Source organism: Ictidomys tridecemlineatus, chromosome 7 (assembly GCF_052094955.1).
Source record: "Ictidomys tridecemlineatus isolate mIctTri1 chromosome 7, mIctTri1.hap1, whole genome shotgun sequence".
NCBI lineage: Eukaryota > Metazoa > Chordata > Mammalia > Rodentia > Sciuridae > Ictidomys > Ictidomys tridecemlineatus.
Window position 1 is genome coordinate 142820600 of NC_135483.1, and position 12512 is coordinate 142833111.

The 12512-nt window shown below is 38.8% G+C and overlaps 1 protein-coding gene and 1 non-coding gene across 2 annotated transcripts in view; one reads left to right on the forward strand and one right to left on the reverse strand.

Moving 5' to 3' along the window:
• Wipf1 (WAS/WASL interacting protein family member 1) overlaps positions 1-12512 on the reverse strand; it is a 114440-nt gene that overhangs the window by 74014 nt on the left and 27914 nt on the right. The gene's annotated exons all lie outside the window — the stretch shown is intronic.
• On the forward strand, positions 11348-11422 carry Trnal-caa (transfer RNA leucine (anticodon CAA)). Its single transcript has one exon. It is a non-coding gene; the product is annotated as a tRNA-Leu (tRNA).

Here is a 12512-nt window from a genome sequence, read left to right on the forward strand (position 1 = left end):
ATTTAAATTTTTTAATAGACTTCCTTTTTTTTTCAGAAACAGCTATGAATTTACAGATAATTGAGAACATGGTACAGAATGCCCATATATTCTATACCCAGTCTCCTATAATTAACATATAATGTTAATATGATACACAAAATGATACAAAATTGCTGCATAAGTAACAATTAGTAAACCAGTACTGAAACATTATTATTACTACCATCCACAGTTTATTTAGACTTCCTGAGCTCTGACCTGGGGTACTTGTGTTCCCAGCTCCTATCCAGGACACCACATTACATTTAGTCACAAGGTCTTCCTGGCTCCACTTGCCTGTGACAGTTTCTCAGATTTTCCTTGTTTTGGTGAGTGTGACAGTTCTGAGGAGTACTGATGAGGTCCTTTGCAGAATGTGCCACAACAGGATTGTCTGATGCTTTTCTCAAAATAAGAAGGGGTTATGATTTATTTAGGACAAAGACAATGTACTATTTTAATTACAACATATTAAGTGTCTATGTTATCAGTATGATTTAATAATGTTGATGTTGGGCTCGATCCCTGAGCTGAGGCCGTGTTTGTCAGTTTCTCTACTGCTGGGCTGTCCCCACCCCCCTGCCCCCCACAATTCCACCTTTCCATGTACACTCTTTAGAAGAAAGTCCTTGAGGGTGGAGTTCCACATAAATTACCTGAAATTCTTCTGCATGGAAGATCTGCCTCTTCCTCACATTTATTAATATTTTCAATCATTTTTATATCAATATGGCCATGTAGATATTTATTTTATATTTTGGGCTATAATTCAACACCACTTTGTTGCCCAGAGTATTCCAGCTTTGGAGCTGGGAGTCCTTTCCTTGGTTTCTGTGTTCCTTGGACATACTCCTTTCAGTGTTTTTCTATTTTTTGTTGTTTGTTTGTTTGTTTGTTTCTGAGTATTTCTTACTTTCCAGCACTATGAGATGCTCCAGGTTCACCAGGTGTAATACCTTCCCAACCATCCATGATTTTTGTTTTGACAAAATAATAAAATAAGTTTATGGGCATGAGAAAATGTTTATTTGCCTTCAATTTTTATTAGTCTGCCCATGTATATTAATAAAACATGTCTTAATTGCTTTCATAAAATTGTAGCATCTACCCAGCAGCAAAACATCAAAACCAAGATACAAAACTGAGTGAAATTCTGCATTTCCTTAATTCTAAGACATATCTGCAGCAGTAGCATTTTTTCTTCATGTTTTAACATTCCTAGAACTAAGTGTACTTTTCATGTTGTGTCCTTTTTTCTTTCCATACGTGTCATTAATTTGCTGATGCACTTTAAAATCAATGTTGTCTTGGCAGTGGAGGAAGCCAAGCCATCAATCAGCTCTTGTTTGCACCACTGAACACCACTGAAATATTTCCACTGATCCCACCCCACTGAAAAAAATAAAACGATTAATTAAAATGATAAAAATGGTTTGATGTATAGCATCTACAGACATTAAAAAAGCCTAAGATTTATAATTACTCCAGATACTTTCTTTTTCCCAAAACCATAAATTCTCATCAAGTCCTAAAAACAGATGAAAGAGGTAGAGTACTAAACTTTTTCTGGGCTTACTATTGGACTCCTTTTATGTCTCTCTACCAAGATCTCATGAATCTATTATCATGTCTAAGGAGCCTACTATGGCTGCAGGGCTGGGAGAAGGGTTTCAGCCTGGCTGATGAGGAGTGTGCCTGGTTAGGGGAAGGCCTCTGGATTTCTACTTTCTCACTGGGGGCAGCTGGACAAGTACAGAGTAGCAAAACCGCCATTCCCATCCCTGGAGCTAGGACCTGGTCTCCAGCTAATGAATCACTATTGCTTGGGAACATTGTACTTTGTAGATTTTTTTTCTTCTAATGGATAGACACTAATTTGACCACTTACCACTGGCATATTTCACAAATTGTCACTGACAAAATGTCCAGTCTTTCCATCCGGTTAGGCAGAACTTGGCTAATCTAAACTCTGCTTTCTGCCTTGCTCTTGTATAGACGTACCAAGGTACTGACAGTACTGTTATCATCTCACCAGCACCCAGAAATGACTGAAGAGATGCTGCATAGACTTTTCAGCACTTGTTTATTAAATCCTGATTACACGCAGATACTGAGCCAAGTGCTTTACACACATATTTCCACTTAATTCTAACAACTGTGAGGTAGGTACTGTCATCTCTACCTCACAGGTAGAATAACCAAGCTTATAGAGATTAACTAACCTGTTCAGGGTCCCCTGATAACCTTGAGGCCAACTTGCAAGTTCAGCTGTCTGATCACTAGGGAAATAAAAATCAAAACCACAATAGGATACCATCTCCTCTCAGTTAGAATGATTATTATCAAAAACAAAAACAATGAAAAACAAATGCTGGTGTGAATGCAGAGAAAGGGGAACTTTCAAACACTATTGGTGGGAATGCAAATTAATACAGTCCATATGGAAAACAGTAAGGAGGTTCCTAAAAACAAACAAACAAACAAAAACTAGAAATAGAACTACCATATGCTCCAGCAATCCCACTACTGGATATGCATCCAAAAGAAATAGAATCAGTATGCTGAAAGAACACCTGCATTTCATGTTTACTGCAGAACCATCCATAATAGCCAAGATACAAAACAGTCTGTGTCCATCAACAGAAGAATAGATTTTAAAAAGTGGTATTTGCACACAATGGAATATTACTCAGCCAGAGAGAGAGAGAGAGACAATGAAATCCTGTTATTTGAAGCAACATGGATGGAACTGGAGGACACTATTTTAATTGACATAAGCCAGACACAGAAAGACAAATATCATAAGTTCTCATTTATATGTGAAAGCTAAAAAAGTTGATCTCACAGAAGTAGAGAACAGAATAGCAGTTACCAGAGGAAGGAAAAGGTGGGGAGAAGCAGGAGGAGAAAAAGATGATGGTTAATGGGTACAGGGTGCCCACTGGGTGGGAGGGGTAACTTCTAATGTGTATAATACAGTAGGATTCCTATGATTGGCAGCAACTAATTGTATATGTGAAGATAGCCAGTACAGGTATTAAATGTTTCCCACAAAAGGAATGACAATTATTTGAAATGATAAATATATATGAGTATACCAGCTACCCTGATCTGATCATTACACTTTGCAGGGACTTACAGAAATATCACACTTTACTCCATAAATATGTACAATAATTATGGGTTAATTATAAATAAAAATATGAAAACAAAAACTCACAAAAGAAAATAAAATTTCAATAGCCTTGGGTTGTCATATGTGGCCAATATAACTTTTTTTATTAATTGAAGATTTTCTTAGTCAAGACTTAATTAATTTTTGTAAATACCTCCCTCTTTTTAAATTGCTTTCCCTATTTATTGGGTTAAGCTGATGATATTGATGTTATTCAATTATTCTATTCTACTTATTTTTGTCTACTTGATCAAAGTCTGAAAACATTCTGTTAAAGTCTCCCAGTATGAGTATAGAAAACCATTTGTATTTTTAATTTTTTTGTTTATATTTTTATTTGCTTATATCATTTTATTTGTAGTTTTAAAAGATATTGCTTTATCTAATTCAGTGATAGTGTGTTCAGTACATCAAGATTTATTACTGATAAGTATTCTTTTTTGGATTTATATTACTTATTCTTCTATACCTTAAGGTATTTTTTTAAATATATTTTTAGTTGCCATGGACTTTTATTTTATTTTATTTTTAGTTGTAGATGGACACAATATCTTTATTTTATTTATTTATTTTTATATGGTGCTGAGAATTGAAACCAGTGCCTCATTCGTGAGGGTAAATGCTCTACCACTGAGCCATAACCCAAACCTTATACCTTAAGTGTTTTTTTTTTTTAACATTTAATCCTACCTTTTTATACTAAATTATCCCATTTTCGTCTTGTTAGTACTTGCCAACTATTCCTTAATTTTCATCCTGTGTAATTTTGGTCTATGTACAACTCTTGAAGAAAGCATATAACTAGATTTTTTTTAATGAATCTTGAGTGTTAACTGATTTTATTAAAGGAATTAAACTAGTCCCATTTATTGTTCTATGTTAATTTTATTCCTGACAATTTTATATGTTTTCTATCATACTGTTTAATTGTTTTGTTGTGTTTTTTCCCCTCTTTTTCTGGATTTTTGCTGACATGCTTTTTATTATCAAAATACCCTCTACCCTTGGCTGTGTGAGTTTTAATATCTGATGGTTTAGAAGTCCCCCACGTGTCCTCCCAGTGAACATCAGAGACCTGCATGGTAGGGTCAATCCATTGTTCTGGGGAATGAAATGATAGCTTCATGTTAATAACAATAATGACATATTGGGGGGTGGGTATTACATGGGCATTAGAACTCCTCTAAAAGGATATGTCACTGGATCTCTATTTATTCCCGGAACCATATGGAAGGCTGGCTATAACTCTCACCAATAATATGGGTAAGTGTGGACGGCCAGGAACCCAGCTAAAACATCACCAAGAACACCCTGGGGCATGCTTCTGCAAACTTTGGGCTTTGAGACATGCAGATACTGCAGATATGCGTAGAAGTATCTGCAAAAGAGATGCTGTCAGGGAGCAATTCTTGGCCACCTGACTCCCAGTCACTAAAAATCATCACTGGCTGAGGAATCTGTTCTAGGACTGCACAAGAACATAACAATGTAAACATATCCTCTAAAGAGTCCAGGAGGTCAGCCAGGTGTGGTGGCACTGGCTTGTAATCCTAGAAATCAGGAGGATGAGTCAGGAAGATCGTAAGTTTGAGGTCAGCCTCAGCAACTAAGCAAGACCTTGTCTCAGAATAAAAAAAGGGGGGGGGGCTGGATGCCAGGGTGGTTGTGGCACAGTGGTAGAGCACTGTCTGGCATGCATGAGGCTCTGGGTCCGATCCTCCCTGCCAAAAGAGAAAAGAATTAAGGAACTCAATAGAGAAATTGAGAAAATAATGTTGCTAGAAGAGCTGAGAGGATAGATTTTTGAGTTTCTTAATGCCTAAGTAAGAGAACAGTAATAAATGAGACATATCTTTTCTAAAAATTAGGCAGTTATCATTTTTGAAAGCTTTGATATCACTGTAGTGGGGAAGGAGATGGAGGAAATTCTGACTATAAAATACAGATATTAGCTACATAGTTAAAAAATATGTGTATGTGTTTGAATAAGGTTAACGTTTAAATTCCATATCTGATTTTTCTCAGAGAATTCTGGGGTGGTAGGGAAGAGGGAATGGAGGACAAAAGTCTTGCAACTGTTTAAATATGTCAGTAGCTGAATTTACTGATCTGAAATCCTGTTTTGGACCACAAAGAAGAAGTGGTAAAACACCTTAAAAAGAGTGATTTTTCTGTTAACATATTTAAAACACCAAGTTAAAAATTATGTTTATCGTTCTCTTGTTACAAATGAACAGATTAAGTTTCCAAGAGTGGGAGGGATATGTTCAAACCAGTGAGTAAGTGATAGAACTGGGATTTAAATCCAGTTTCTGGCTACAAGTCCAGTGTTGTTTCCAGTATATACCAAAATTGTCTCCTTGTTCTGCCTCCAAGAGAAACTGAAGCTTATGCACACAACATGTAAGTGGTGCAGGGAGAAAATGCTCAGTGCTTCACAGTGGGGGTCAGGTAGTCCAGCCAGATCCTAGCGCAATTGTGTCTAACTGTTTCAGGGTGGGGGGTAAGCAGGGTTTGGACATTATGTCATGCAAAGGCTTTCCTCATTTGCAATCATGCAAAAAGATACCATGCATCACATTTCTCAGTACTTGGAGCAGCTAAAAGGAAGTTGAAAGGTCAAGAAAGTTCTCTTGCTGGTGCACTGTACACTGGTACATTGTTTATGCCATGGTAATGTAATCTAAGCCAAAATTATCAAGCCCTTGACCATTTACCCTCAAAGCCAGAGCCCTACCTAGTAGGATCATTCTTCTATGGAATATCATGGGGTCTAATGCCAACAACCCCATCGACCCTTTTCACTATTATGCAACTAAATTCCAAATAACCAGGCTCTTCATTCATCTTTCTTAGTGATCAAAACATTGAAAGGAAATGGCAAATTTCTTTGTTCACAGAAAGATGGACTAGGGTTACACAGGAAAGCTTTGTCATTCATCCAAAATGACTTTTAAGAAGCTTCAAAAATATAGAACTTCAGAAGTAGCAGATAGATAGTACTAAGAACCAAGGGGCTTTCATACATCTGCTGCCCCTTTCTTTTAGGGTGAGTACCGAATAGACTAATATGAGATAATGTAAACAAATCAAGTGTGACCATGGTGTTGGGAGGAATCATGAACAAGAAAGGGCCTTTCACTATGCAGATTTGTGGCTTTGATTTAGAATCTCCATTTTCCTAACACATGTACAGAACATGGGACCAAGAAAACACCTAATTTTCTACTTGTATAGTCTTAATCAGACACAACCATCCCTTTCTTGCACACTCAAGAGCACATGGAATGGAGCAAAATTGGCTGGCAGGTTTGTATCACTTCTAAAAGGAAGGATTCTGGAATCAAACTGCCTGGGTTCAAGTAACATCTATTATTTACTAGCTGAAGTGAATTACTTTATTTGGTGGGGGGGGCCAGCACAGTTTCTTCTATAAAGCAGTTTTATAAGTATTAAATATGGATTCAAAGAGTACAAAAATGACTGCGAATGGTGTTAGTAAGTAAAGAAATTTATTCTCAGGAAATTCTAGATTAGAATTTCTTTCAAGAAAAGCAATTAGTCAAACAAAGATCTTCCTTTCTGAGGGTGTTCTACATGTGGAAAGCAAAGGATATTCAAGAATCAGGGGAAATGGAGCTATAGGTCTTTCTAGAGGGGTGCCATCCAGTTGGGAAGTAGGAAAAGAAATCCAAAGGGTACTGTGAGATTGCTGGAGGTCGTGTTTGTGTCTGATCAAAAATAAGGAAAAAAAATTGTGTGTAAAATGTATGTCCATAATTTTTTTTAAAAAAATGAGTAGAGCTTCAGGACTAATGAGAAATTGGAAGAGAGAGATCAAGCGAGGTTCGGCAGCAGCCATGAGTGTTAGGTAGAGGAACAGGTTGGCCACATAGAATTTTGAAGAAGTTGTTTATGTGGTGTGAAGTATAAAACTCTTAAGCTGTGTTTTTTAAAAAAACTCAGATTAAAAAGACATGTTCTTCAGGGCTTCTGGTACTAGAATGTGTTTTCTTTTGATGGAGACGGCAGGCAGAATCTGGCCATGAGAGAGAGGCCTCAGGACTTATTCAGGTTACAATTAGAGTGTGGGTCACATCCAGCTGAGCAACATCAAACACAACCTCCTGTGTTTATCAGATTTTTTCTGGTCTGTGATTTGGATTTTGAAGTGGCTGCAGATAGGCTGAATTACATGATCCTGTAAAGGAAGTAATTTACAAAAATGCAAACATCTGTTAAGAGTTTATTAATTAGTAACAGTTATTTTTAGTGGAAAACACTACATTTTGTATATCAGCATCTATTATTTTCTTTGTCTTCCTTCAACTTCTAGAAATAAAGTGGGTGCTCTGGTGGTTGCTAAAATAAAACAAGGGTGTTATTACTAAATTACTCTTACATACCTCCAATGATATATTTAGGTACGGAAAGCAACATAACATCCACCAATTAACTTCCAAGGACAAATTTATACACAAAAATGATCAGCCATCTCTGTCTAATAACATTGTGTTTTACTGAAACATATCTCCCGAACATTTTACATAAACCGCATTTTAACTTAAGGACACTGTAGCATTAACAACACTGGGAAGTAGAGGCAGAACCAAAGTTAATGGAATATTACAATAAATCGATTGTGCCTTTTATTTTTAATAAACTGTTTCTTCCTTTATTACTGGAAAACTACCATCATGAACTGTAATACTTACCAAAGCATGCTGAGATTTCTAGTAACTTAATTATATCAGTGTGAAACCCTCTCAAGCGTAAGGATTATGCAGGAGGGGAAACAGGATGTGACCAAGTACAGTATGCTACTGAGTGTACAACTAGATGCACGAATTAAGCTTTAAAAAATGCATCTAGCCCAATTAAAGACAAGAATTTGCTGGACACAGCAGCACACACCTGTAATCCCAGCAACTTGAGAGGCTGAGGTAGGAGGATTCCAAGTTCGAAGAAAGCCTCAGCAACTTAGTAAGACTCTGTCTCAAAAATAAAATATAAAAAAAAAAAGAATAGGGATGTACCTCAGTGGTAAAGTGTCCCTGGGTTCAATCCCTGATATCTGCCCCACCCTCCCATCAAAATTTAAGGTGTAAAAATAAAAATAAACAAAGCAAAGCAATACCACCACCACTCTGTTGTTAATGAGAAACTGCCTTAGCCTATTCAAATTTTTTAAAAAATAATAATCATCCAGGAATCCCCAACCAATAGGTGGACTGACATACAATAGGACTGCATTTATTATTTGTGGAGTTTGTCTAACAGCACATTTAACTTTCTTAAATCCAACTCTTCACACAAGAGGGAGGAGAGAGAAAGCAATTCAAATGGTGATGTGCATCTCACCCCCCAAAACTGTGTACTTCGGGGGCACCTTCAGATATCATGAAATGAGACATGAATCCACTGTTTCCTCTTCATGGCTCTCAGTGTTGTCACCATCAGGCCACACTCAGTGTGATTCCAGTTTTTTTTTAAATATGTATTTTTCACATGCCAGGCAGGGCCCATAAATGGTAGCCAGCTACTTTATCTGTGGTGTGTGTGTGTGTGTGTGTGTGTGTGTGTGTGTGTATACAAACACATATATAAATGCTTTGACATCTTTAAAAACAAATCAAACAAAAAACCTTCCTAGCTGGGGAAAGACCACTTGTCCCAGGGCTAGCCAATTCTTAGAGACAATGCAAGCTTAGCTAGGAGCAGGCCTCTGACAGTCCAGAACCATACCTCCTTATTCGGCTATACGCCCAGAAGGCAACATTTCTGGTTCCTTGTCATTGCAGAACCAGGTCCCAGACAACCAGGAACTACCCCTGAAGCTTAGAGTCCTCCAAGTTATTCAACTAACCAGTACTAACCTGCTCCCCCACCCTGCCCAGCCTTTTAATTCCTAGGAAGGTTCCGGCCTAAACATTCCCTGGCTCTTGTCTTCTGCCTCCTGATCACCTAGTGTCCTTCCCATGTGGACCCATGTGGCATGGCATGCCTCCTGTGTCTGGGTATAATCAGTTTTGTTTTCTTGAACTCCTCCTTTGGGGGCTGCACCTGACTAACCATCACATAGAAGAATGCAAAGCGATCTAGAGGTCAAACAAGGAAAGTGACCACCAGTCATTCTGAAAACGCATTTCTACCTCAGCCTGGACAGGAAACCTTAACTTCACTGAAATGCACTGGGCAGGTGAGCCTTTATCTCCATGCAGTTCTTCCTGTCCTGACAACAAGAGATCAGAAACTCTGCTACTCTAGTGACTTTAAGGCTAAATTCTAAACCCCCCCTTTCCTCTGGGCAGCCCCTCCAAATTCAGTCCTTCTACTGAGCTGGCTAAATAAAGATGAGTATTTGGGGCCTGTCAGCACTTAGAGTGACAAGCACCTCAGAGAAAATGTTCCGAATCCTGCAGTGCCAATCCTGGTGTCAGTTCGGGGATCAGCCAGGTGGAGCCCCTGCACTCCACTAGGGCACGAATACAGTCCACCATTCACCCTCCTTCCAGGTTGACCTCCTCCTGGGAGGGGAAAGCGTTTGGCATCTGGCAGGTATGTTCTGAATGAATGAAAGATTACTGCCTCCCAGCAACAGAGAACAGAGGACCCCCCATTCTCAAAATCCAGTTTAGTCGGCCAATTTTATCACATGTCTACTCTGTGTACATACAAAATATAAGAGCTTCCGATTCCTTAAAAAGTGTTGGTTCAGAGTCTAAATTAACCAGTTTATAGTTCTAAAGGCAGACACTAGGATGTAGACCTTCCTCCTTCTACAAGCCCTGTACAAGGAGGTGTTTTCTGAATCTAAAAGCCATCCTAGATGTTCTTCTAGAAAATGATGAACTTTCTAGCTTTTCAGTTTTCTTTTTAGTTTTTTAGTATTCAACGTAAACAGTATCTCCTGACATTTTTTTTTTAACAGAAACAGAAAGTCTCTGACAAACAGAAAGCATCAATTTCTGTTCATTTGTGGCCACGCTAGGACCTGTGTTCTGGCTCCATGTGTCCCCAGGCTCTCCTCAGAAAGATGGGCAGCAAGAAATGTCCCAGAAGGCCCGACCAGGAGCACCTGAGTGACCACCCCACAGCTGGATGAGACCAACATGGCAGCCACCTGACGTGTACAGAGGCAGCCCTATAGACTGTGTGTGGGTTTGCCATCCCCGACCTACACACTCAGCTGTGGACCCACAGGGAGCTGGCTTTCTACATTCTTGTCAGGCTGCAAGGCAGTAAGTGATCTGTGATCTGCACACCCTGACTTTCAAACTCCTGACTTGTTCACAGACAAAACCAAGGAGAACTGAGGCGGTCACTATAGTCCAGCTGCCTCTATAGCACCAGCTACCTTGGGCCCCAAGAGCCTGGTCTTCCTGTATGGCTCAAACTGCTCAAATGCTCATAAAAGCACAAACTATTAGTATTGCCCACTAATCTAAAATAATCATGACATCAAGCATTTATGTGTACCAACAGTTTTATCTATGTTTAAAACACAAAGGCCTTTGCCTTGCATTAATTCCTCGTCACTGAGGAAACTGTTGTTTCTACTTGAGAAGCAATGACACTGAGTTACTACTGAGTGAAAAAAACAATAGCACGCCCTTCCAAGCAAGCTATAAAATTTTAGGGGAGGTTGGTTTTGTTTGTTGCCTTTTGTTTGGGTCCAGCTCCATGGATATCTGTTAACCAATTAGCTAGCTGTGTTAGCTAGCTTTCTGTCACTATATGAAACACTTGTGATAACTTATGAAAGAGAAAGATTGATTTAGGCTCACAGTTTTGGAAGTTTCAGTCCATGCTCGGTTGGTCCTGCTGCCTTGGGTTGGTGGTGGTGAGGCAAATACCACAACATTATGGAGGCAGCACACAGCAACACAAAGTCACTCACTTCATGGCCAATAAGCAAGAGAGCAAGAACCCCACAACCACCCACCTCGCTTCCCTTTAAGGTATTGGAGATCAAACCCAGGAGCATTCTACCTCTGAGCTACAGCCCAGACCTTTTTACATTTTTTTCTCAGTTCATTTTTATTTCTATTTCATTTATCTCCTGCTGCATTTCCCTCTCCCTTCAGGGTTTATTGTTTTATTTTTTAATATATTTTTTATTAGTGCATTACAGTTATACATATAATGGGGTTGGGGATATAGCTCAGTTGGTAGAGTGCTTGCCTCAAATGCACAAGGTCCTGGGTTCAATCCCCAGTACCAAAAAAAAAAAAAAAAAGAAAAGAAACATATAATGGGGTTATGTTTTATTTTGAGACATGGTCTCGCTAAGCTTCCCAGATGAGCCTCAGACTCTTGATCTTCCTGCTTTAGCACCTCAAGTTGCTAGAATTACAGATGTATACTACCATGCCCAATCCCACAGTCCACTTTGACAGCACACTCCCAAATGACCAAAGAATTTTCTTCTAGGCCATACCTCTCAAAGGTTCTGTCGCCTTCCAACAGCGCCACCCCTGAGGACCAATCCTTTAACACACAGGCCTTTGGGAGACGTTCAAGATGCAAATTATAGTACTAACTCTCATTGAAAAAACTAACTGATATGGCATATTTAGTTTTTATAGTCAAGATCTCAGAAACACAATGGTGTGTTATATGGTGACTATCCAAACTCCAGAGCATGGCAACCTTAATGGGCGAGTACTCCAGTAATCTATTGCTATGTACAAATAACCCTAAATTTAGCTGCATAAAACCACCATCATTTCACTGCTCTCATGGATTCTGTGGGTCAAGTCTTCAGAAATGGCACAGTGGAGACAGCTATTCTCTGTTCCATAATATCTTGGTTTGGGATCACCTGAGGAAATAGGGGCTAGAACACTGGGGCTGGAGAATCTACTTCCAGTTGGGCTTCTTCATTTATATGGCACAAGGCTTAGAATGTTAAAGAATGGGCTCCACCAAATTTGTCAGCCAGAATGCATGAGGCCTTTCTGGCATGTTAATGGACTTCTTGTACGGGGGCTCAAGTTTCTAAATGTGAGTGTTCCCAAAGAACAGGCAGAAATATGACCTTTCATCACCTAGCCTAGGAAGTCACAATCCTCTCTGAGACTGAAAAATATATATTCAATATAGATAGATAATAAGATAGGTAGTAATAAATATTATTGAGAATCTGCTCTGTTCCATGAACTAGCTAAGCAATTGCCATTTATATCTTATTTTACACTCAGTAGATATTTCTTGGGTCAATACTGCTGTACGTGATTGATCAAAGTAATAATAACCCTCTCCATCACCAGATTCAAGTACTTTGGATAGTCACCATATTACACACCATCGTGTT